Raw genomic sequence first — 24,048 nt, 5'->3', positions numbered from 1 at the left:
CGCCGTTTGGGCTAAAAAGATAAAATTCACTCTGTAGCTTAAAAATAATTTCATATTTGACGTATAGACATAAGACAGTCTGGCTATGTGAAATTTCGAATATGGGATTGGTTACGGTGCGGGTTAATCCAAGAAATAGAGGTTCTGTTTTATTCTACTGCATCTACAATAGTTCAGTATGGGATTCATTTACTTCCTCCGCCCCCAATGGTCTCTGAAACGGTACTCCTACGAAAGTGAGGTATTATTCTGAAAAGGCGCTTAAAGGTTAAAGAACGAGACTTGACCCTAAGTGTTTCTTTCTCCTTTATAACTCCCCAGACGGGAATACAAGTGTCGATGGTCTCTTTTTCCTTCTTACCTCGCGAGGAATAGCGGCTATTTCAGAAGCTTTCCAGGATTATGCGATCTATTTTGGTATCACTGGAATAGGATGTGTAATAGTTCTTGATCTTGATGTACATCAGTGTTGTAGATCCGGTTGCCTAAGTGCTTCTTGTATCGAAATCTTTGTCCTCAGTTGAAGCTTGAATTTTTTTATCCCTTTTTCTGTCCACAAATGATGGGATTCAGATGATTCGTTTGAGCCAGGCTAATCAGTGGTCCAGTTGTTAAAACTGTGAAACGTTGCGAATTTGCCCGGTTTTTGCTTGTATTGGTTGATTATTACAGCTTCGTGTGGTTTTAATAATTTTCTTCATGTGAAAGTGTATGAAGGGCAAATTAACTTCGAAAATCCTCCTGAATGTATCTCCATTCACAAGCATTTTGATGACTTTTGCCATAACTGGGTATTTTCGGACACAATAAATAGAATTCCTCCTTTCTATATAAATTAATTATTTATATTTTTACATTTGCCGGCAGACAATGTACTGGTTAGGGTGGGAGATACCGGAGGTCCCAGGCCCAAATCCCGGAGTGTCGCCGGAATTAACCGGATTGAACTGGTTTAACCGAACCGGATCAAACTGGATGAAACCGGTTTGAGCTCAATTAAACCGGTTAAAACGCGATAAAACCGAACTGAACCAGTTTGAACCAGTTTGGTTTAACCGAACCGGATCAAACTGAATGAAACCGGTTTGAGCTCAATTAAACCGGTTGAAACGGGATAAAACCGAACCGAACCAGTTTGAATCGTATAAAAACAGGTTCAACCGGATTAAACCGGTCTGAAGTGGATCAACCGGTTTGAACTGGTGTAAACTGGTTTAAACCAGCTCAAATCGGTCTGAACCGGATCAAACTGGATGAATCAAACCGGACTGAACCAGTTTGAACTGGATAAAAACTAGTTCAACCGGTTCAAACCGGTCAGAACCGGATCAAACTGGATGAAACCGGTTCGAAAAATCGGATCAACCGGTTTGAACTGGTTTAAACCGGATGAAACTGGTTTAAACCGGATCAACCGGATGAAACCGGTTTACCCTGGACCGTATTGAACCGGATGAAACCGGTTAGATTAGTCTGGATCAAACCGGACTGAATGAGTTTGAATTGGATGCAAACTGGTTCAAACCGGTCTGAAGTGGATTAAACCAGTTCAAATCGGTCTGGACCGGATCAAACTGGATGAAACCGGTTCGAGGAAGCGGATCAACCGGTTTAAACCAGGACAAATCAGTCGCCACCTATTAGGCCTGCAGCCCGCCCTACCGGTATAGTGGTTAGCTTCGCTGACTGTCGTGCTCGAGTCCCGGATGTTTGTAAATGTTTAGTGTCGGTGATGCATGGCTGCACACTAAATATGCGGCCAGCCGAAAGTCTTCTTGTGTAGTGTGTTGGAAGGGGAGAGGGGTGGTAGACACCTGTCCATCAAAATTGGGGGCGGTGGAACTGAGCTAAATCGCGCTGTCAACTGTAAGGGTGTTAAAGGCTATTGCCAACGACAAGGGGTATCACGACAAGTGAGCTTGGACCAACAACAACAGAAACAGGTGCCTCCATAAAGAGAATCCACAGAATTTCATGTAATTTAGTTTTGTGAATACAATATACATCGTCTAAAAATGTGTGAACAGCCTCTGTAATGAAGTCACCACTGTTTATTTTTAAAACTGTTACAATGTTTACGTTTTAAAAGAGTTAAGGAATGCATTTCAAAATTGGCAACGAGAATACAAATTCTAAAGTTTTAACGGTTATTTTTGTTTTAATTATTCTTGCATTTACCATGGATTTAAAAATTTGGAACTCGCCTAATTAATTAAACATCTTCTATGCAATTAATTCCTGGTACTGTTAAGTTATCAGGACCGGAGTCGTCGCCAAATGTTTCGCTAAACTCGCCAAATGGTTCATATGAAATCGCCAATATCTACTTCTAAATTCGTTATAATGTTTACTTTTTTAAAAAAGTTTAAGAATGCGTTATCAATATTGGCAACGAGAATACAAATTCTATAGATGTAAAGATAACTTGTGTTTTTATTATTACTGGATTTAACGCGGCTAAGAAGATTTAGGACTTATCTAATGATGAAACATGTGTGGTGTTTAAAATTTTCTTCCTCTGAATTTGGTCAGTATCAACTTGATATGAATCACTACATTGTTGTGGATTGGAACAGTTGCATATGGGAAGTCTATGGTCATGCAGTAATATCTAGACCGTCAGTTAAAATTGGAGGCACTGGTAATATTATCAAAGTTGACGAAAGTCTGTTTTCGCGCCAAAAAATAACGCTGGTCGTGTCCTTCCTCTCCAGTGGGTGTACGGTGAAATTTGCAGAGATATTTTTTAGTTGCTGTGTGCACCTGCGTATGTTTTTAGACATTTTGAATGATATGCAGTCTTCGCATTAATTTTAGTTCGATAACCGAATTTTTTCCCCTGATTCCTTTGCGGAAGCTCTTTAATTTTCATTAAAAGCTTCTAATTTTACGAATATATGTTATTGTTTTCCTTTGGATTTTTCTTCCCTGAAGTCCATTGTAAAAATTTTGGTGATTATTTTTATGCTTCGAATTTTTTTCTAGATCATCAGCTTTTGGCGATATCTGAATCCGGTTCGCGATAACAGAACAGTGCCTAATTTCTGCAGGAACAAGGAATCATTCACTTTAGTAGGAGGTTTTACAAAAAAAACCATACAACTAAGTTCTGCTCTAATTCGAAAGAAGTACTGAAATGGAGATGTGAAGATCCGGATTTGAACATTCCTGCGTGAGCCGTAAGTATAATTTTATCGATCCCGATACTAGTTATCAATGCTCAAACTTTTGAAAGGTTATTGGATAGTGCGAAATAGACTTCAACGCGGCAATGAACGTAACCAATTAGATTTTTATTTGAGTTAATGTGGCGGCAGTAGCGTTCTATAACGCTAATATTTTCAGACATTTAAAATAATATTCTCAGTTTCATGCCTACTCATTTTTCTTAATTCATTAAATTCCCTAACCAGCTTTTTAAAAAATTTTTTAGTTGTTTAAATTTACATTAAAAATTTCTAATTATACAAATAGCTGTTATCTTATTTTTTACCTTGTATTTTTCTTCAATTAAACCATGTCGTAAATATTTTGACCATTATTTTTACATTTCGAATTTTTCGCCAGATCATCAGCTCTTGGTGATATTTGAATTCGGTCCCGATAACAGAACAAGGCTTTAGTGTACAATTGGATATCCTTCGATTGCCGACAAATTTGTTCAGTTTTGGCAATGAAAACCCATTTCTGTTTACTATGATAGTTTTAACGGTACTTTTCCGTTTTGCAGGCGCAGGCGATAAAGTCGCCAAAACTGGTACAGCCGACGACAAACGGAATATCTTCACTGGTAACGTTTTACGCCTCATTTTCAAAACAAGTCGCAGCCATTTCTTATCAGATAAATTGTCTCTTTCAATACTGGCATACAATTACATAGAAATTTTACCAGATAGTTGAATTTTATGCCCGAGGCCATTCGCGGTAATTAAGTCAATTAGGATGTAATCACACCGCTCACCCGAAGACGAAAATATAGAAAAGGCAAAGTAAAGGGTTAAATTCATCCATTCTAATTGACAGTCCACTAACGAAGTAAAGCACTGCGGTTTGACATAATTTCTGCGTAAGCTGTTGGTACGAATTGAAATTATTCTTGCATTTAAATTTGTATTCCATATTAAGAGTTCAGTTGAAATTAATGTAGATAATTACCGAGAGAATTAGATTTTTGTAGCGTAGTTTACATGAGATGATATCACTTGGGGTCACGTGATATGAATCGGCGAATCAGAATGTTGTACCACGAAAGCATAATAAATTCTTAAATTAATGTCTTTCTACAAATTTATTGTCTTTATTTATTGTCTTTTTACAAAATTTTAAACGATATTAAAAATTTTATGCCTTCAAAATAAAAAAATTGTTAGAACTAGCAATTTGTTAACTTTTTTATGTGTATTCTGTTGCCAATAAAGTCTGCTTGGCGAGATTTGCGCCGGCGAAACGGAAAAGTACCGTTTTAACTTAGTTTTAGCTTCCATTGCCGTTACCGTCAGGGTACCGTAACTTTGTTTTAACCTTATATGACTTCATCATTTTCCTGAATTTTTTTAAGGGAAAATATATCGATGACGTGCACATGGACAAAGTCAAGGCAGTGCGCAATGCCGAGTTTGTGCAATTGTCTGATGTTTTTTAAGTAAAAATAGATTGATGTGTACATGGACACCGAGTTATGCAATTCCTTTGACTTCTTATTTTGGTTTTGTGTAGCGGCCATCTTGGAATTGTGCCTTCTTGGCGTCAAAAAAGAATCGGCGAAAAAACAAAGAGCACCCCAATTGTAAACTTTCCCAGAACAATACGAAATTTGAATATGCCGAAACTCAGTTTTTTTTATTACGGTAAAATAACATAAAGTAATATTTTTCGCTATTCTCATTTTCCTGCTGATTCAGAAGTGAACTTGCATCTGAGTAATTACACCTTCTGCAAGCGAGGATATGTGTCAAGGAATTTAACTATGTTTTGATTAATAACGATAACTGTCATTTCACTCACTGCATGGTATATCTGTAAATTATTTAATTCAGAAAGTACTCTTTTTATATCATTGTTGTAACGAACTGAGAAGCGTAAATGTTTAAATAATGGTAAATGTGTGAAATAAGTGTGAGGTGTTAAAAAATATACAAGATATTTTAAACTCGTATCTTTTATTATCTTTTTTTATTTTACATTAATTCATCTAATCGTAAAACAACTTTTTTTTAACATCGGATATTTTTTTTCTCTGGTTAGTTTATAGAAATGAATCCCAAGAACTTTCCTTCATTTTACATCTGTAGACATAATCATATTTTATTTAACAGAAACACACTTGATAACACCAAAAGAAAGGAAAATTATTTTCTAATGAAGTTTGGACATTCTGCCTACTATCGAATCATCGAACCTTTTTCCTCTGGTTGCAAAAAACGACATGGGTCGCTTCAAGGCTGAAAGAGAAAAATAAAAAAAATTAGTTTTGGATTAAATAGATATATCAAAGAAATATTTCAATATAAATGCAGTTTTCTAATCTATCAAATTTCATCACTACCCTTCGACATAAACAATATCAGTGGCGGATTTAGGAAGAGGTCAGTAGTTAATCAGTGGCTCATTTAGGAAGAGGGGGACCAATCAATCGCTTGAGGGTGGAAGGCTCTCTTCTTAAATTATCGGTTATATTTAGTATTATTCTAAAATTAATTAATAATTTTGGAGTATCTTAGAATTTGGTGATCTTCGTAATTGCGACTTGCGCAACATTATAAATCCACCTCTGAATGGAATGGGAAACCTATTTACTGAGCAAAAGTCATTTAGGATTCAACTGCTAGCAAGATTTGTATGAGCTATTAATTTATTTCCTGGTTTGTAAATCTAATTAACAAGAAAAGATTTAAAAATAACTTGATTATTAAAAGAAAAAACTTCAAATGACGGTTTAGATGCAAAGTTACCGTGTTTACTTGCGTAACAGTCGCACTTTGGTTGTCAATTTTTCATTGTGAAAGTCTAGGAGCGACTATTTTATGTGAGGAAATGTACTACACAATATTGCGCATTTTTGAGGATTTCTTCTGCTTCAAAACTGGGAGTGCGACTATTACGCAAGTAAATACGTTAATTACATTTCATTCTCCAAATAATCAGATGAAATTTAAAGAATGCAAACCATTATTATACGCACATCCCGGCCCATAAGTCCTTGTGATCTTTTTTTTTTAAATGAAAATTTTGAGTGAAAAATAAATTGTCTTGACAAAGGTTTAATATTAGTCAACAGAGAATTATTTGCTTACAAAACGGTGTGTTTAGTTTTTTTTTTTTTTTTGATTGCTGATATACTTTTTGTTCGTCTCATGTCACGTCGAGATCCCCCCGAAAAAAAAATGAAAATGAAATCTTTCAGATTTTATATTACGTCCAAAGGGACACTTTTTAAACGTTTTGTGTGTTACTTTTATTTATTAAATATCATGTTCTACCATAAAGCTACTAAACTGTTTTTCTACTTAAACGACAAAATTCAATTCTACAGCAATATCGCAAAATGACTTAAGAAGAGCATATTTTTAGAATTTCCGATACAATCTTGCACACTAGCGATAATTTTTTTTTTTTTCCCCGTACAGTGTTGCCATTGCTCGCTTCGAAATCGTTGAGTTTCTTAATCAAAAACTCATAAATGCTTTACAAAATATGAAATTGATAATAAAACAAATTCCAAATTCGAGCTTCCAGTTGCCCGTATTAGGGTGGAGACGTACGTTATTCAAAATTGGATGGCTCTAGGTTATCGTTATTTTATCACTGCGCTTCCTCTTGATATTTTAATAAGCAAGTGCTTAAAGTGGTTTGACTATTTTTTAGGCTTTAAAAAGATCTTCCCGTGTTTTATTCTCTCTAGGGCATTTAATGGTTAATGATCCTAATGCGATGCGTCAAATCATGCCATCTCACAATGTTTTAGAAACTTTGATCAATAATAAATTCGTGATCTTTTTATTTTGATATACAAAGTACATATTTTACGTTATTAGTAATTTTCAGTATGGTAATTAGAAAAGCAAGTATACTGTTATTAGATAGTTTGTTCAATTGAAGTCAAGTTTTCCGGAACTGCAGATATCCGAAACTTCAGTTATCCGAACAGCTTGTTTTCTTTTTACACCAAGTAAAATTTTTATTAATATAATACATAGGGATTCAAACATGACATGGACTGTTGCTGTTACAAATCACTACACATGCACAGAGCTGAGTGTCCTTGGGCCACATAACCCCACCTTCTTTGTTACTGCTTTATGAATTTTAGACTGAACCATTAAAAATTTAATAATGCTTACTCAATTTTAAAATAATAGATAAAATGTGCTACTCTTTTAACATAAAGTTCCGTGGTTTTTTTTATTTTTATTTGCAGGTTTTTTTTATTTAATGCACGTTTTTTTCTAATCATTTCTTTATTTGCATACTAACTGAGAGAATTTTTATGCTGCTTCTAAGATAACTATAATAGCAGCTATTTAAATTTACTCAAAAAACAACTTTACATTGACATAGGTTTAAACATATATGACATATATGGCAACATTTCTGCTAACCTACGTTTGATTTTTTGCCTAATTGTAAATTTTACATCGTTATAATTCTCTTCCGATTCAATATAATAGATATTTTTTAAATAATTTTGTAATTTATACTTATATCTATATTACAATTAAATAAATGTATATAAGATTGTTACCTTAATTTTGACAAAATAGCTTTATTCAGAGTACCTAAAACAGTTATTTAATTTTTCAAAAGTGTGAGTAAAGGAAGCAGGTCTTTTTATGCCAATTACTTTGATGTTTTATACTATTATATTTTATCTAGAATGCTAATCTAGCACAAAATCTAATCAATAATTAGTTACAAAGGATACAATAAGAATAACTTTAACAGGTACTTTACAAAATTAGTTTGTTAAATACTTGTTATTCTTGTTGGTACTATTTTGGTACTATTCATAATACCGAAGAGGCCCACCAGCGGCCGAGCGGTAAAGTCGCTGAACACTGGTAGTTCGGTCCGAGGTTCGAATCCCGCGAACGGGCTGGCTGCATGGGTGTTTCCGTGGTTTTCCCCATGTGTAACGTGTATACGAGCCAGTTTTCCTTAGAAAGTCCTCCACGAAGGCATCCCTCCCCTTAGGCAGATAGCCCTAGTGTGCTTTGCCATAATTAAATACACACATACACATAATACCGAAGATATTATCCATTAACTCATAGAAGTCAGAGCGCGAAATGAGACTCTGATTCAAACAAACTGCACATTTTGAAAAGAACCAACTTAGTCCAGTTTAGAGTCATAGCAGAGTTTTCAATCTATATGCATTTCGTCGAAACTGAGAACGCATATTTTTTCTACAGAATACAAATATTCGCCTCTTTCCTTCTTTAGAGTAAGAACATTACTTTGAATTCTTGGACTACACTAAAATTTAGAAAACACTAAAAAATAAAATAAACACCATTTCTTTAATTTGATAATACTAGGTAAAGATATTCCAATTTTTTTTTCTTTCCAAAAATCATAGCTTTAAGATGACAGAGCTCTTATGACGATGCTACGTGAAATATTTTCACTAGTCCACCTGATTTTTTTCTTCTTTTTCAGTAATGCATTAATCTGCGTCTTTATAAAAATAGGCTTTAGACATTTTTCCAAATTCTCTGATTTGTGCTCCCCCCCCCCAAATTTCGCTATTTGAGATTTTAATTTCTGATACCAATTTCTGTCTAGATGTCGTTCACCTTCTTTGTCGCTGAACAAACATTCTAAAATTGTTCTTTTCTCTATTTTTCAATACTTTAATACAATTTAATACAATTTTCTAAGGATATTACTTTGTTCTTCAAATTATCAATGCATTCTTGTTTATCCTTAAACATTCAAGATGATCTACATTTTCATTTGTGAGTTTTATTTCAAAATCATTAAAATTTGATTTATTATTGTCATCATCAATTTCGATTTATTATTGCCATCATAATTTACTTTCGGCACAGCATTCCATTTCAACAGTTTCTTTTTGTGGCTATCCAAACAATCGATTTTTCATATCATCTTCATAAACACTGCATAGAAAATGTTCGCTGCAGATTTTTCCGTTCTTCACATTAATAGAATCTTCTCTTTGACATTTGTGTATCCATTCTTTCGTCAAAAGCAAACTCTCATTTGGATCCTTTGGTCCCATGAAACAAAATATCTCATCCTTTCATACTTCTGTAAGTGCTACGGCACGTTACTGCAGCGCAAAAAGTCATATTACGTAAACGATATTTTACATTATAGAATTTAAAATAAAAACTGACTAAAATTACATATATATAAATTATTTTAAATATATACATTATTAGAAAAGAGATATATATATTATTAAAATTAATTTGGGATATGTAACCTCTAGAAAATCGTCTCGCAGCTCAATGAAACTACTGTTTTAAACGCGGGAAATCAGGACAGGTGGCATCACAGTGACGTCAGATTATTGCCTGTTACGTCCCCCCACTAGGCTCGCGTCGGCGAGGAGTCGAACAAAGAAATGAGCTAGCCCTTCTATTTATCCCTGATCAGTTGCTAACTCCAGAATGTATGCTTTCCTTTCTTAAGGACACAAAATCATTGACGTAAGTAGAGCAGTCGTGGCATGAAAGGACTTTGCCCCACCCACATGTCGAAATGCTGTCCTCGTCCAGGAACTGCAAAGAATTTATGACACCACATTTAGAAAAGAGAGATTTCGCGTTTCTTAGGGATCTTTGAATGAATTCAAGGTCAAAGAAAAAGGGGGCGTGTTTTATGAGACAAGCTAACACAAAGAGCACAAAGTTTCATTCTGGTTGTTTAAACATTAAGCGGCAAATATTCTAGTTAATTTTTTTCCCTTAAATTTATCGAAATTCATGACTTCTTCTTCACTTATGGGGAGAGGAAATGGAATGGATGAATATTTTTACTTCAAATAATGAGTAAATCAATATTTATCCAATTTTTCATATCAAAATTTACAAAATATTCTCACATTGCAGATAAAGTACAGGTTAAGAATTCTTTAAAATTCCTAAACGAGAATTAAATCGGAAGGCATAGAACTCGTAAATTGATTTGCTTTAGGAAAGAGAATAGCTGTGGTGTTTCTTAGCTTATAAATTACTCATCTACCAAAAATTCACACTAATCTGTAAAAGATAATTCTGAAGATATTAAATTTGTTTTGAAAGAAATATTTTAATTTCCTTTCGTTTGAAAAAATATAATAAATTACAATTCATTTTAACAACGTGAAACATTTAAGCCTAGAATTCAGTAATGCGCAATAATTTGTATGTTATTTAAACGGAACTGAATTGAATATTATATAATAATAAAACACTCGAGGCCCAAGGGGAAGAACGCCTTCGTGGAGTACTTTCTAATCGTTATTTGAAATGAAAAAAATGTGTGTGTGTGTGTGTGTCTGATTGTAGCAAAACCTCCAGGGCTATCTGCCTAAGGGGAGGAATGCGTTCGTGGAGGACTTTCTAAGGGAAACTGGCTCGTATACACATTACGGTTGTAGGAAAAAATGTCACCCGGAAAAAAGGGAAACGGAAAGAATATCCCCGGAAAATAAGGAACGGAAAAAATGTCACCCTTCGTTTGCAATGGGAAATATAAGGCATGTTTAGAAAGATCGCCAAGCTGGGTGATAAAAGTTTTATCTCAACAATCGTAACTTCGGATGACCGGAAACATGTGCGAGTAGAAGCAAGAAGATGTGTTGGCTGCTTGTTTCTTCCATGGAGCCTACCTCCATGGTTTCTTCGTTAAGGTTAAAAATAGAGGTTGTTTAGAGAGGGAAGCTTTCGCGATGGAAGCCAGGGGGGAAGGCGGGTTGTCCAGCGTCGGTCATTGTCAGGTGTTTAGTAATTACTCTCCTGGCACCGCATGTTGTTATAGCCTTAAGCTGCGGTTTAGTGAAACATTTATTGACGCACAACAGAAAACTAATTCATCCAGAGCTTTGGTATAAGAAACAGTTGTAGATGCAATTTCAAGTTACGGTTTGCGATAAGAATAGGACTAAATTTTTTACCTAATTAATTTTTGCATAATTTTTTTTTTTTTCTCAGTGATTTTAATTAAAAGTAACGCATCTGCACAGGGAAAAATTGTTTAATTTTTCACTTAAGTTTGAAAACAAGAATACCACAGTTATTAAAATTAAGAGGTTTATTTCAAAATTATTAGTCCAAAATTATTAGTCCTTGAGGGACTAATGTTTTCATTTTGCGATTTTGCGTCGAATCACTCTGAATGCCCGTTTCACTTGTCAAACTGTTGCCACCAAATATTGTGATAAAACAACGGTACCTAGAGCCATCGAGTTTCGAAAGACGTAATCCTACTACGAATATGGGCAACTGGAAGCCCAAATTTGAAATTTGGAATTTGTTTTATTATCGATTTTTTATTTTGTAACGAATTTTTGATTAACAAACTCAAGAATTTCAAAGCGAGCCATGGCAATGTTGTACAGAAAAAAAGTTTTTATCTCCAGCGCGTGAGACTGTGAACCGGAAATTCTAAAAATGTGCTCAATTTAAAATTATTTTGCGATACTGCTCTTGAACTGAATTTTATGGTTTAAGTGCGAAGAATATGATATTTAATAAATAAAGGTAACACACAAAATGTTTAAAAAAGGCCCCTTTGGACGTAATTTAAAATCTGAAACCTTTCAGATTTTTTATTTTACTAAAATTTTAAATCTAATTAAAATGGATCCTATAACCACGCGATCTGGATTTAAACATTTAATATGCAATGAACCCTCTTATGGCGACCTCTTCCAAAATAATTTCTCAGAGTAGAAATTAACACTTGTACCGAGCATTATCTCTTTAAGACGACCACTTCCACCAAAGACCAAAATAATTAGAAACGTGGATGATCGTATTAGAGAGGATTTAATGCATTTTAAAATGCACCAATGCGTAACCTACTCAGAGCCGGACCATCTAGTAGCCCATAAACGATTGGCGACCATCTCCTTAAGACGATCACTTCCAAAAGTGACAGGCATTTCTATGGGTATAAACAAACGCTTGCACTGAATATCATCTTTCTAGGGTGGTGATCTTCACAGAATACCAAAAATCGACTAGAAACACGGATGGATTAGGATTATTTAACGATGGCAAAGCGCACGAGGGCTATCTATCTAAAGGGAGGGATGCCTTCGTGGAGAACTTTCTAAGGGAAACTGGCTCGTATACAATTTACACATGGGGAAAACCACGAAAGTGCCCATGCAGCCAGCCCATTCGCGGTATTGGAATCTCGGACCAAACTACCAGTGTTCAGCGTCTTTACCGCTCGGCCGCTGATGGGCTGAAATCTGATGGATGGCTGATGGATATCTTAGAAAGGATTTTTACTTATAGTAGTTATATTGATTACAATTACGTGTAAAGCTTATGGAAACTTAAAAGCGGCCGAACGGTTAAGTTGCTGAATACCCTGGTTGTTAGATCTGGGTTCGATTCCAAGCAAAGCAGCTTTTCGTGGTTTTTCCTCTATATAACGTGGTTACGAGCTAGTTTTCCTTAGGAAGCCCTCCACGAAGGCAACCATTCTCTTAGGAAGATATCTTTCGTGCGCTTTGTTATAGTCAAGTAAATCAAACCAAATTAAAGAAGCTTATTCATTCTACTCTCCAAATTGAGCTCCAAATAAGCCATACGTGGGAGCTTTTCGTATTCATAACGTAAAAAGTATCAAAACGGAAAATTAAATAAATTTAATTATTTAACTTGGTTATCTAGAATTCCAGTTTTTAATTTATCTCTGGTTTCCAAAAATCTGAGCATGAATAATTGTGTAATATAGCATAAACCGATACCTTTGAAATTTAGAGAATAACTTAAATGGCCTTTGACCACTAGCAGCCGAGAGGTAAAAATCGTTGAATATTGGTAGTTCGACTGGCGTTCAAACCATGGCGGATGTGCTGCTTACCAGGACATTTTCGTGTTTTTCTCCATGTGTAACATAAATACGAGTCAGTTTCTATCAGACGTATGAAATAATTTTTGTCAACTACCCGCTATAAACAGTCCTCCATGAAGGCATCCATATTCACTTCGGCAGATAATCTTATGGTACTTTGCCATAACCTAAATAATCTGATTTGATGATCATGCTAATTTTTTCTCATGCTGAAGCCTGTGATGCTTTAATTAATGTTTTATTTATCATAAACTGTGTTAACTGCTTTAAATTAACCAAATCAGTAATTTTTTTCTGTTAGATTTCCTTTTTGAAATTTTTGACATCATTTTAGAAGCCTAAATATGCCAGATCGTTTTAGTAAGACGTATTATTTGTAACTGTTTTACATATAAGTACAGAGAATCTCATGACGGCGAACTCTAAAAGTGTTTCCTACAACATAAATAAACAGGCTTTTATACATTTGCCCCTCTAATGCAACCATCTATATAAGTGGCCTAAAAATCGCTTGAAGCGGCCGTTAGTGGTCGCATTAGAAAAGTCTCATTATATTTGCATTTAATAATTTCAGTTACATGTCTGCCTTATAAATTATAAGATTTATTGATTTTTCAAAGTCGTGTAACAACTTTCAATATAAATTAGAATAGTAATAATCTTTTACATTCCATTCGGATTATTGTATTCGTATGAAAGCCGCGAATCAATTGTTGATCATTATTTTGTACGTATGCTATTGCAAAAATTTAAAAATTCTTAATTATGATATTTTCCAATATTCGGGCTTTAAATGCCCAAGTTATTTAATTTTATGCCAAGATTTAAACTTTGTGCATTTACAATAAGACGATCTTAATTCTGGAACTTTTTAACATCTGAAGCTGGTTAAAACTGGTTGAAATGTGTTGCAGTCGCAGTTCGTATGCAAAACCATTCTCGCACTGATTTGTTTTATGCGTAATTTATAGCAATTTCCCTAAGTAAGCAAATTTTAGATTTATATTATTTTTTTAAATTGTAAAAATAAACAAAAAGAAAGGAGAACATTTTTCTTTCTTACATTATAATTATTTTCAGTTCATCTTTTATGATAAATAGTGTATTTTTCAATTTTCCTCAACTGTCAAATCTTGTTGTATTTCTAAATATCTTTAGATTATTTACAGTCCCTGCAATTTTAGAGTTTTTATGTTAAACTCTAAAATAGTTATTAGAAGAATTACTAGAAGCATTTTATGTAATTAATGACGCACGTCGCCCATAGATTCGCAAATTTTGAATTTTCAATATTGTTGCAAGCACTTGAGCAGAAAATTCGTCTTTTCTAGCAAATTGCAAATTTTAAAATTCAAAAAATTCAACTCCATCAATCCAATTTTCAGACTCAATTAAAGGCACTGAAGTTATTTAACGTTTAAGAACTCTCGGTGATTAAGAACTCTCCGGAATTGGTACTCAAGAAATGATTTCAAAAATGCTCTTCTACATCTATTAATAATTGTTCTATCCCTTGAATAGCTAGTATCTACTGCATTTTCTCCTCATTTCTTCTTTGGTGGTTATTTGAATCATGGCAAAGCACGGGAACTGTCTGTCTAAGAGAAGGGATGCCTTCGTGGAGGACTTAACGAAGTATGAGAAAGGGAAACTTGATTGTATTTACCTTACACATGAAGAAATAACTAAATTATCTTGCAACCAGCTTGTTTGCTGGGATTTGAGCCCCTGTCGAACTATCAGTGTTAAGCGACCTCCAGAGTCGTAGCTAGGGTTTTCAGCGCCCAGGGACAACTGAAGATTTCGCGCCCCTTACTGCTTGCCAAGGATGGAAAACATTTAATTCAATACTAAGTATAATTGCTAAATATTACAATGTCGTAATATCAGTTTGGCGCCCCTTGGATTCTGCGCCCGGGGACAGATGCCCTCCCTTGCCCCCTTCTAGCTACGGCCCTGGCGACCGCTGGAGCGCTGATGAGCTGCATTATGTATTCTGCTTAAGAATATAGAACACAAATTACTGTCAATTTTATTATATCATCAGTGTTTGGTAACTTTCCCTATGAAAATAAAATTGTTAGAAACATGAGTGAAAAGACATGTAAATATTTTGAATTTGGATTCAATTTAATCCCCTTCATGTAACATATAATGCTGTAATTTACGTAATAGCATTTAAAATTTTTGAATATATTAATACAAAAGGATACGGCAATGCTGTTACGGCATTCGACAAAATATGTCTCGTTTACGTATATACCAATCTTTGCAGAAGGAAGAAAATTATAGCCAATGCAGAAAATTTCTAAATTCAATTTCGCCAGATAAATTTTACATAAAATGAAAAAACAATTTTCAGTACACATAAATAATTAATTGAATGAATGTAAATTTTTACTGCAGAATACATAAACTTATTTTCAGCTCAATGTAAAACTGTTCCCACGCAAAATTTATTTATAATTTTATTAATATATAAGTTAAATGTCTGTTATGTCGAATATTTCTTCACTTAGATTGCAGAGACATTCGATATTTTATGTAAGCAGACTTGAAAAAATGAGCAACCCCCTCTCCGGGAATCGAACCTCGGATCTCTGGAATACGCGCCCAGCGTGCAGACCACTACACCACGAAAGCACGTCAAGAAGGCTCAAGTCTAAAATTTATGCATATTTAGTATTAATTCTATATTTTGCATATTAACATTTAAAAAAATACCTGACTAAATTACTCCTGGACGGTTGTGTATAAGCCTATGGTTTGTTTGATCAAGTGCAACTCATTTGTAAAGTATTGAATGGTGTACTCGCTTGCAAAACCTTGTGAATTTTGTGTTTCTTGAAAAATCGGCAATACTAAGTATAATTGCTAAATATTACATTCTTTTTAAGGGAACATTATAGTATAATAATAAGAATATTTTCTCCTGGGATATACTTTTATCAATGATATGTTACTGTAGCGCAGTTTTGCTAAATTCCTATAAATCAGTTCTAATTATTTTAAGCTGATTTACTAAGACTTGGAATGATGCTCAAGGCCGGCGCTAGACGTTTTGCCGCACAGTGCCTGCTTTACAACTTCAAAATTCTGCCGCCCAGCTCTTTCCAAAGTTCTAAAAATTTTGCGTTTTCTCAATTCTGCCGCCCGGTGCGGCCGCAACGATTGCATATGCTCTGGCACCGGCCCTGATGATACTAGGAATGACTAGGAAACGATAATTCAGTTATCATTTCCTCATAAACATGATGCTTATAAAAAATTACAGATGTTTTAATTAATAACAACCTTAAAAACTGGTTGTTAGTAGCTTTAATTTTGACTTCAACAATTAAAAAAGCCAAAAGATAGGAAATTTCCCTGTCAGCTCTTTTTGAGTCCTTTTCTAATACTGCTAAAATTCTGCATGATATTTGTTTTAGAACTGATAAGAAACTGCTAACAAAATTTTAAATACAAAAGTTATACTGCAATTTTAAGTCTGAAAAGTAATTAATTCAGACTTGAAAGCTCTTAAAGCATAGAACTTGAGCTCAAAACAATAAGAATAGAATTTTGCATTCATTTTTTTAATTATACGATTGTTGCTTCATTGATAACAATGTTATAAATAGTTCATTTAAAATTACACTACAACTGCTGCATTAGAATCCATATTTCTTACTAATTATTTAAACATGAAAAATGAGAACTATAATGTTTATATGTACTTTTTAATCTCCAAAGTGATAATAAAGTTTTCTCATAAATAGGAAATTGACTGTTTTCAACAGTTTCACCTCTTCGTCAAGAAACATTTCTTTTACGGTCCTAATTAAAAATTACAGAACAGCAGAACATAATCTATCTCACGAAATTTGCTAAAAATAATTCTTTCGCATTAATTTTGAATTTTATTTAACTCAAATTTATTCAATATTTCGAGTTCTGGATAATCAAATTAGCGGTATCATTCTAAAGCTGCAAAATGTAATTAAGAAGCTCAGCTTCGTTTTTAATGATTCATTTTACCATGCCACTGGGGAAAAAAAAAAAAATATCTGAGTTTTCAGATTTTCAATTACGTCCAAAGGGCGTTATTTTAATGTTTTGTGTATTACCTTTATTTATTAAATATCATGTTCTTTGCACTTAAACCATAAAATTCAATTCAATAGCAATGCCGCAGCATATCTTTAGAATTTCCGATACACAGTTCTGCGCGCTGGAGACAAAAAGGTTTTTCCCCTCCTGTAGAGTGTTGCCATTGCTCCCTTTTAAATCGCTGAGTTTGTTACTCAAAAGTTCGTTAAAGTTTTGCAAAATATAAAATCGATAATAAATCAAATTCCAAATTTCAAATTTGGTCTTCCACATGCCCATATTCGTAGGAGGATTACGTCATTCAAAATTCGATGGCTCTATGTACCGCTGTTTTATCACAATGCAAGAAATATACATACCACTGCACTTTTATGCAGATTTTTCATTATTTAAAGGAAAATCTGAAAGCTTTCATTTTTCATATTGCGCCCAAAAGGATTTTTTTTAACGTTTTGTGTAGTACCTTTATTTATTAAATATAATGTTCTTCGCACTTTACCATAAAATTTAATTCCACAGCAATATCACAAAATATTTAAAAAGCACAAAATTTAAGAATTTTCAATACACAGTTTCGGGCTCTGGAGATACATTTCTTTTTTCGTACAGTGTTCCCGTTGCACGCTTTTAAATCGATGAGTTTGTTAATTAAAAAATTCGTTAAAGTTTTGCAAAATTGGGAATAGCTAATAAAACAAATTCCAAATTCGGAATTTCAAGTGCTCATGTTTGGTTGGAGTACTACGTTATTCAAAATTGGATGGCTCTAGGTACTGTTGTTCTTTGAAAATGCGAGAAACATTCATGCATTTATGCAGAATCTTCATTATTTAGTTTCTTTAAATATAATGCATGGCAATAATATTTTGTAGCAACAGTTTGAAAAGGGAATCAACGCAGAAAGTTAAACCACGCAAAATGTCGTTTTGAGACTAATAGCCCTTTGGGTCTAACGCCCTTTGGGCTAAAAAAATAAATAAATAAATAAATAAATGTTAAATTAGCAAGTTAAAAGTCAGAAATAGCAACATTTAACTGATAAGAGTGTCAGAACTCTTTACTACCTCGCTCGAAAAATGCAATTTTGAATAAAATGATAATTTTGCTTCTTTATTAAATTATTCTTATAACAGGGCTTGCATGAATGGACTATATTCTACTACAAGAAATTTTTTCATACCAATAAATTGCCAGAGTTAGGGACAGAAAGTACAGTATACCCTTTCTAAGATCACCACAGGTTCATAAGATTTTGGGCTTTTGCGAATTAGAGAAATAGCTCTCAGCACCGATGTCCAAGTTCTCAGAAATACTGATCATCATAGAAAGTTCACTGTTCACATTCGGAAGTGCATTATTCTATAAATGAAAGTACATTAAACCGATTCGATTGCGTGTATGGCCGTATCTATTTATATATAGGAAAAATTTTAATATAAAATAAATATAGTGTAAAATATATGTTACCGTTAAAGCGTATAATTAAGTTATTTCCTCGAATAAGTAAGTATATGGCGGGGGGAAAACTAGCTAGCCGGTTTAGCTAATTATTTTAAAATAACTATATTAATTAGTATAGAATATAATATTCTATAAACTAACTAATGATAAATGCCGCCCAGACGGTGTAGTGGTTAGGGGAGCCAACTGCGATACCTAACGGCTTGGGTTTGAATCCAGGGGAATGCATAGTTCTAATTGTCCGTCCCTTCACAGGAGGCAGAGGTGGCTCACCTATTAGGTGACTGCATAATAAAGTGACAACTGTTTCTGGTCAAGTCGAAGTCGGCTGAGGAACCATCATTTATATTTAAAAAAAAAAAACAAAAACAAAAACTTAATAACAAACAAAAAAAAAAAAAAAAAAATCTCAAAGGTTTCAGGTTTTAAACTACGTCTAAAGAGGGTGTTTTTTTTTTTTTAATGTTTTGTGTGCTACCTTTATTTATTAAATATCATGTTCTTTGCACTTAAACCATAAAATTCATTTAAATAGCAATGTCGCAAAAGAATTTGAAAAAAGCATATCTTTAGAAGAATTTCCGATACACAGTTCCGCGCTCTGGAGATAATTTTTTTTTTTTTTTTCGTATAGTTTTGCCATTCCTCGCTTTTAAATCGTTGAGTTTGTTAATCAAAAATTCGTTAAAGTTTTACAAAATATGAAATAGATAATAAAACAAATTTCAAATTTGGGCTTCCAGATGCCCATATTCGCAGGAGGATTACGTCATTGAAAATTCGAAAATATTGTGTATCGGAAATGCGAGAAATATGCATATATTTATGCAGATTTTTCATTATTTAATTTCTTCGAATATAATGCAGAACTCTAACATTTGGTGGCAACAGTTTGAAAAGTGATTCGCCGTTTATAGTGATTCAACGCAAAATCGCAAAACGAAAAGAATAGCCCTCCAGGATCAAAGTCTCTTTGGACTTAAAAAAAAAAAAAAAAAAAAAAAAAAAACCTAATGATAAACCGTTAAAGTGGGGGGGGGGGGAAATGACACTATAAAATATCTGTCGTTTTATAAATTAACTGATGATAAACCGTTAGTGTTTAGAAAATTATATTTCATATTACGGATAGATTAAATAATAACGGAATGCATAATATAATATTATTACTAGATTCGTTAAACCGTAATAAAAATAACAGACTATACTACTCCAATAGTTCTGTTTAGCAGCTTTCGTGTGCCGTCTTTACTGACAATTCGTCATTTATCAACACTTTAATGTGAACAAGCTGTTAACTTCCAGTTAGAGATGGATGAAATTTAGTTTAAAGACCGGCAATCATTATTTAACAGAGGAGAAACATTTGCTCCCCGTGAATTCTTTCCTTCCGGGTGAGGTGGGTCGGTTTCTTTAAGGAAACGGGTGAAGCAAACCACGGGGGAGAACATACGATTTTCCCGCAGGCAAGTTGGAAAAACCTGCTATCGAAATGACCTTGCTCAGCTGCAGCCAGCTCAACGTCTTACCCTTAAAACCTCCCTCAAGAGAGCCCGCTATAACCCTGCCCGTTTGGCAGGTTTCCCCATCTCCAATCGGCGACATTATTTGGCGAGATTTTAGAGTTCCTTTTTTTCCGTTCCTTATTTTCCGAGTGACATTTTTTCCGTTCCTTATTTTCCGGGGACATTACACATGGGGAAAACCACGAAAATGCCCATGCAGCCAGCCCGTTCGCTGGATTCGAACCTCGGACCGAACTACCAGTGTCCAGCGACTTTACCGCTCGGCCGCTAGTGGGCCGTTATTTGAAATTAAACTTTAAAATTTACGCTTTTGCTTTTAATTTATTTAAATTTTTATTCTACTTTTACTTTGCACAGCGTTCAGTACGTGAAATCATCAGTAATAATAATAATATAATAATGATAATAAAAATGACATCATACAACTAAAAGTATATACTACTTCGTAAATTTCGATAAATTAACTACTGAAAATATTAAGCATATCAATGGCAGCGTTGGACCTAATAGTTTTAAGTTGCATTTCAACATCTGAAAGAACACGAATTACAATACAATTTTCTCTACACAGACGAATGGAAAAGAATTCTCCCACTTTTAATGCAATATTTCAATAATTTTCGCAATTAAAAAAATTTAGTTAACCCACCGGGCGGCTCGCATTCAAATCTATTTACGTCTCGAAAACTGCAGTAAAAATTAACCATGTTTACAATTTTTTTTTCACTTAGAGTGAACCAAAATTGTCCTGAAAACGGCCTTTGTTAGATTTTCTTCCCCCCTCCTTGTAGGGCGATCAACAAGTCGTTTCACTTAAGTGATGGTTTCCTACTGTCCTTTGATTACCGCCTAGAGGCGATTAAGTAGATGGGCTGCTTTTGCCCTTACGGAGGTAGGAGCACGTTTTGTGTCCATGCTTTGGTTAGACGAAAAAAGATATTTTTTTTTTTTCTGGAAATCCAAAACAGAAAAGGAAATTTTGTATTGCATTGTTACTAATTTTGTGCATATTTCTAATCTTAATTGCTTATCAGAGCCGTGCCAAGATATTTTTTCACATGAGGCAGAAAGGTCAATGCGCGTCCATATAAATATAAAAATAGCTACACTTGTATTAAGCAAAAGTAATTGTATTAAATCAAAATGTCATAACTCTTATAGCAGAATTATACCATAATTCTTAAAGTATTTTTTAATCGTAGTTTTATAAATTCAGAGAAATAATGTAGCCAATTATTTATAATTTTCAAATGAAAACGTTAAAAAATTCGTTTTTGATAAATAAGAAATAACACTGAAATGCATATTGCAGTAATTTCCAGGTTTTCTTGCAATTTTTTTGGTTTGTTTTATTGATTTAAGTTTGACGAAGCTTATTTCCCCTAATAATTAAAGTAATTTTCGAATTCGCATAGCCAATTTGGCGCCTCTTCTAGTGATTCACATGAGCCCGGCTTTGTTGCTTTTTAAGTATAAATGTTATTAATTTTTATTGCGTTTCGGTATTTTAATGTACGTTTATAGAATGTTAATTTGTTTTTATATGCATATTTCAGTAATATAATCTTACGACTAGTGAGACAGTGTAGTTTAACTAATTTTCTGTTTTTGATTCATGTTATCGAGCTTTAACGCTAAGAAAAAATTTATAAGAGGCTTAAAATACCTAATTCCTATTGAAAGCTACATGTAATTGATAATTAAATTACTATTAAAATAACAAACACATGCTCAGTGTCAGTCATTTCGACATAATGTTTGTAATTCATTTTACCACAAATTTATTTCGTTTATCTTGTTTCATATTTATAAAAGGGGAGTTTACCTTCATCGCATTTATTGGTTGATTGAATATTTTGAAACAAATTTCAGTCATAATAACCTTATTAAAAATTTTCTACATATAGACAAGATGTCACAGATACCTCTCAGTTTCCGAACTAAATTACATGGTACTGAAATTCGGTGCATTTTCATATGATTATTTTTGACAGAAAGAGTTACCTTACGTAAATCACAAAAGAACATTGTTTTAATTCTTAATTAAATATAGCACTTGTATTAAATTGCTAAAATTCATTGTTAGGAAAATCTCGCTCTAAAAAATTAGACACTTTTACCTTTCAAAGTGGAATTTTTGTGGTTTTCTCTGTGCATAATGTGGGCGCGAGTAAGTTTTTCTTAGAATGTCCTCCACGGAGGCATTCCTCCCTTTAGGCAGATAGCTCTCCCTTGCTTTGAAGGAAAAATAAAGCAAACCAAAACAAAAGCTTCAAAATTGGTGTTTTTTTTGGGTTCAAATACGCAAATTACTTAGAGATCTCAATTCACATTATCAAATGTTATTAGTTAAATAAATAAAAGCAAGTTCAGGATTTCTATTTAAATTGTTTGTTTTAAAATAAAAAATAAGAACAGTCAGTTTTGAATAAATCTTGTCAACATCAAGCAGGGACAGGAACATGCCAATGTAAAATTTAATATTAGGCCAAAAAGAAACGCTTTGACGTAGATTTTGGATAAAACTTAATCAAATTCGCAGGTAGTCAGAGACAGGCCTTTCTTCAGTAGAGAGAAAAAAATGTTTCTGAAGTATTTGTGTATTTATTACATAAATGTTTTAATGCTTCCATAGCACTGCTAATCGATAAAATTTATTTGATGAAAAGTAGGAAGTTTGCTTTTAAAATTCCGATTTTTCAACCTTTTTCAGTGACATATGTGGCATCGAAAAACACGTCTGGCCAGGAGGCAGATTAATGGCTGAAAAATTCTTAGAATTTAAAGAGGCATCGAACAAGAAAATTTAGGGATGGCGAAATTCTAAGAATTTGGCACTTGACAACGGCAAAAGTTTTAGAATGTAGAGAGCTACAGAATTTAGGCAGGGCAAAATATTTTAAATTTATAGAACATCGGTCAGTAGAATTAAGATCCCACAGCGATTGCACTGAGAAACAAATCGACCTGCTTCTCGATTATGCGGATGGACGCAGATTAACTTCCGAAAGCTCAGTGAAGCAAGAGCTATACATAATGCAGCTATTTACGATTTCTGCTATAATAAACTGAAATTTAATATAATAATTTAACACTATATATCAGTTTACGAAAACATGATGATACTTTTGAGAAATTTTCTTTAATTCCCAGTACACTAAAAAAACAAAAAAAAAAAAAAATTACAATAGATTATATAATGATATTACTAACAAAATGATGTCGATGACGCATTTAATTTTTATCTTTTTATTAATCTAAATAAATATGTCATAGAGTTTTCCATAACTTATAGTTTTGCAAATTAAAAATGTTCAATAATATAATATGTGATTATGGTATTATTGGTATGGTATTATTCAAGGCAAAGCACACGAGGGTTATCTGCCTAAATGGAGGGATGCCTTCGTGGAGGACTTTCTAAGGGAAACTGGCTCGTATACACGTTACACATGGGGAAAACCACGAAAACGACCATGCAGCCAGCCCGTTCGCGGGATTCGAACCACGAACCGAACTACCAGTGTTCAGCGTCTTTACCGCTCGGCCGCTGGTGGGTAATATGTGATTATGAAAGCTGTGTAAAAGAAGAAAAATTCTTGCACATTCGTCAGGCAGCATACGATGGGCACCTGCTTGAGGAAAAGGATGCGTTTGTAGATGACTTTTTCAGGGGAACTGGTTTGGTATATTCAACCTAAAATTCACCAAAATACCAAGCAACGAACGCATTCGCCGGAACTCAAACTTAGGCAAAACTACCAGTGTTCAGCTGCAAAAGAGAGTTAACAACATAAACAGGTAACATATCTGAAATTAGTATTTATTGCATCCAACAGTGATATGATTTTCTGATATAATTTAATGGAATATCACTGTAAAAGAATGGGAGTCTTTTTTTTTTTTTTTTTTTCTCCTTTTGCAAGGAGATTTT

The sequence above is a fragment of the Stegodyphus dumicola genome, chromosome X1 (genome assembly GCF_044657685.1).
Source record: "Stegodyphus dumicola isolate Sdum_Otavi_A_Nest chromosome X1, ASM4465768v1".
Classification (NCBI taxonomy): domain Eukaryota; kingdom Metazoa; phylum Arthropoda; class Arachnida; order Araneae; family Eresidae; genus Stegodyphus; species Stegodyphus dumicola.
This window is presented reverse-complemented; position numbering follows the sequence as displayed.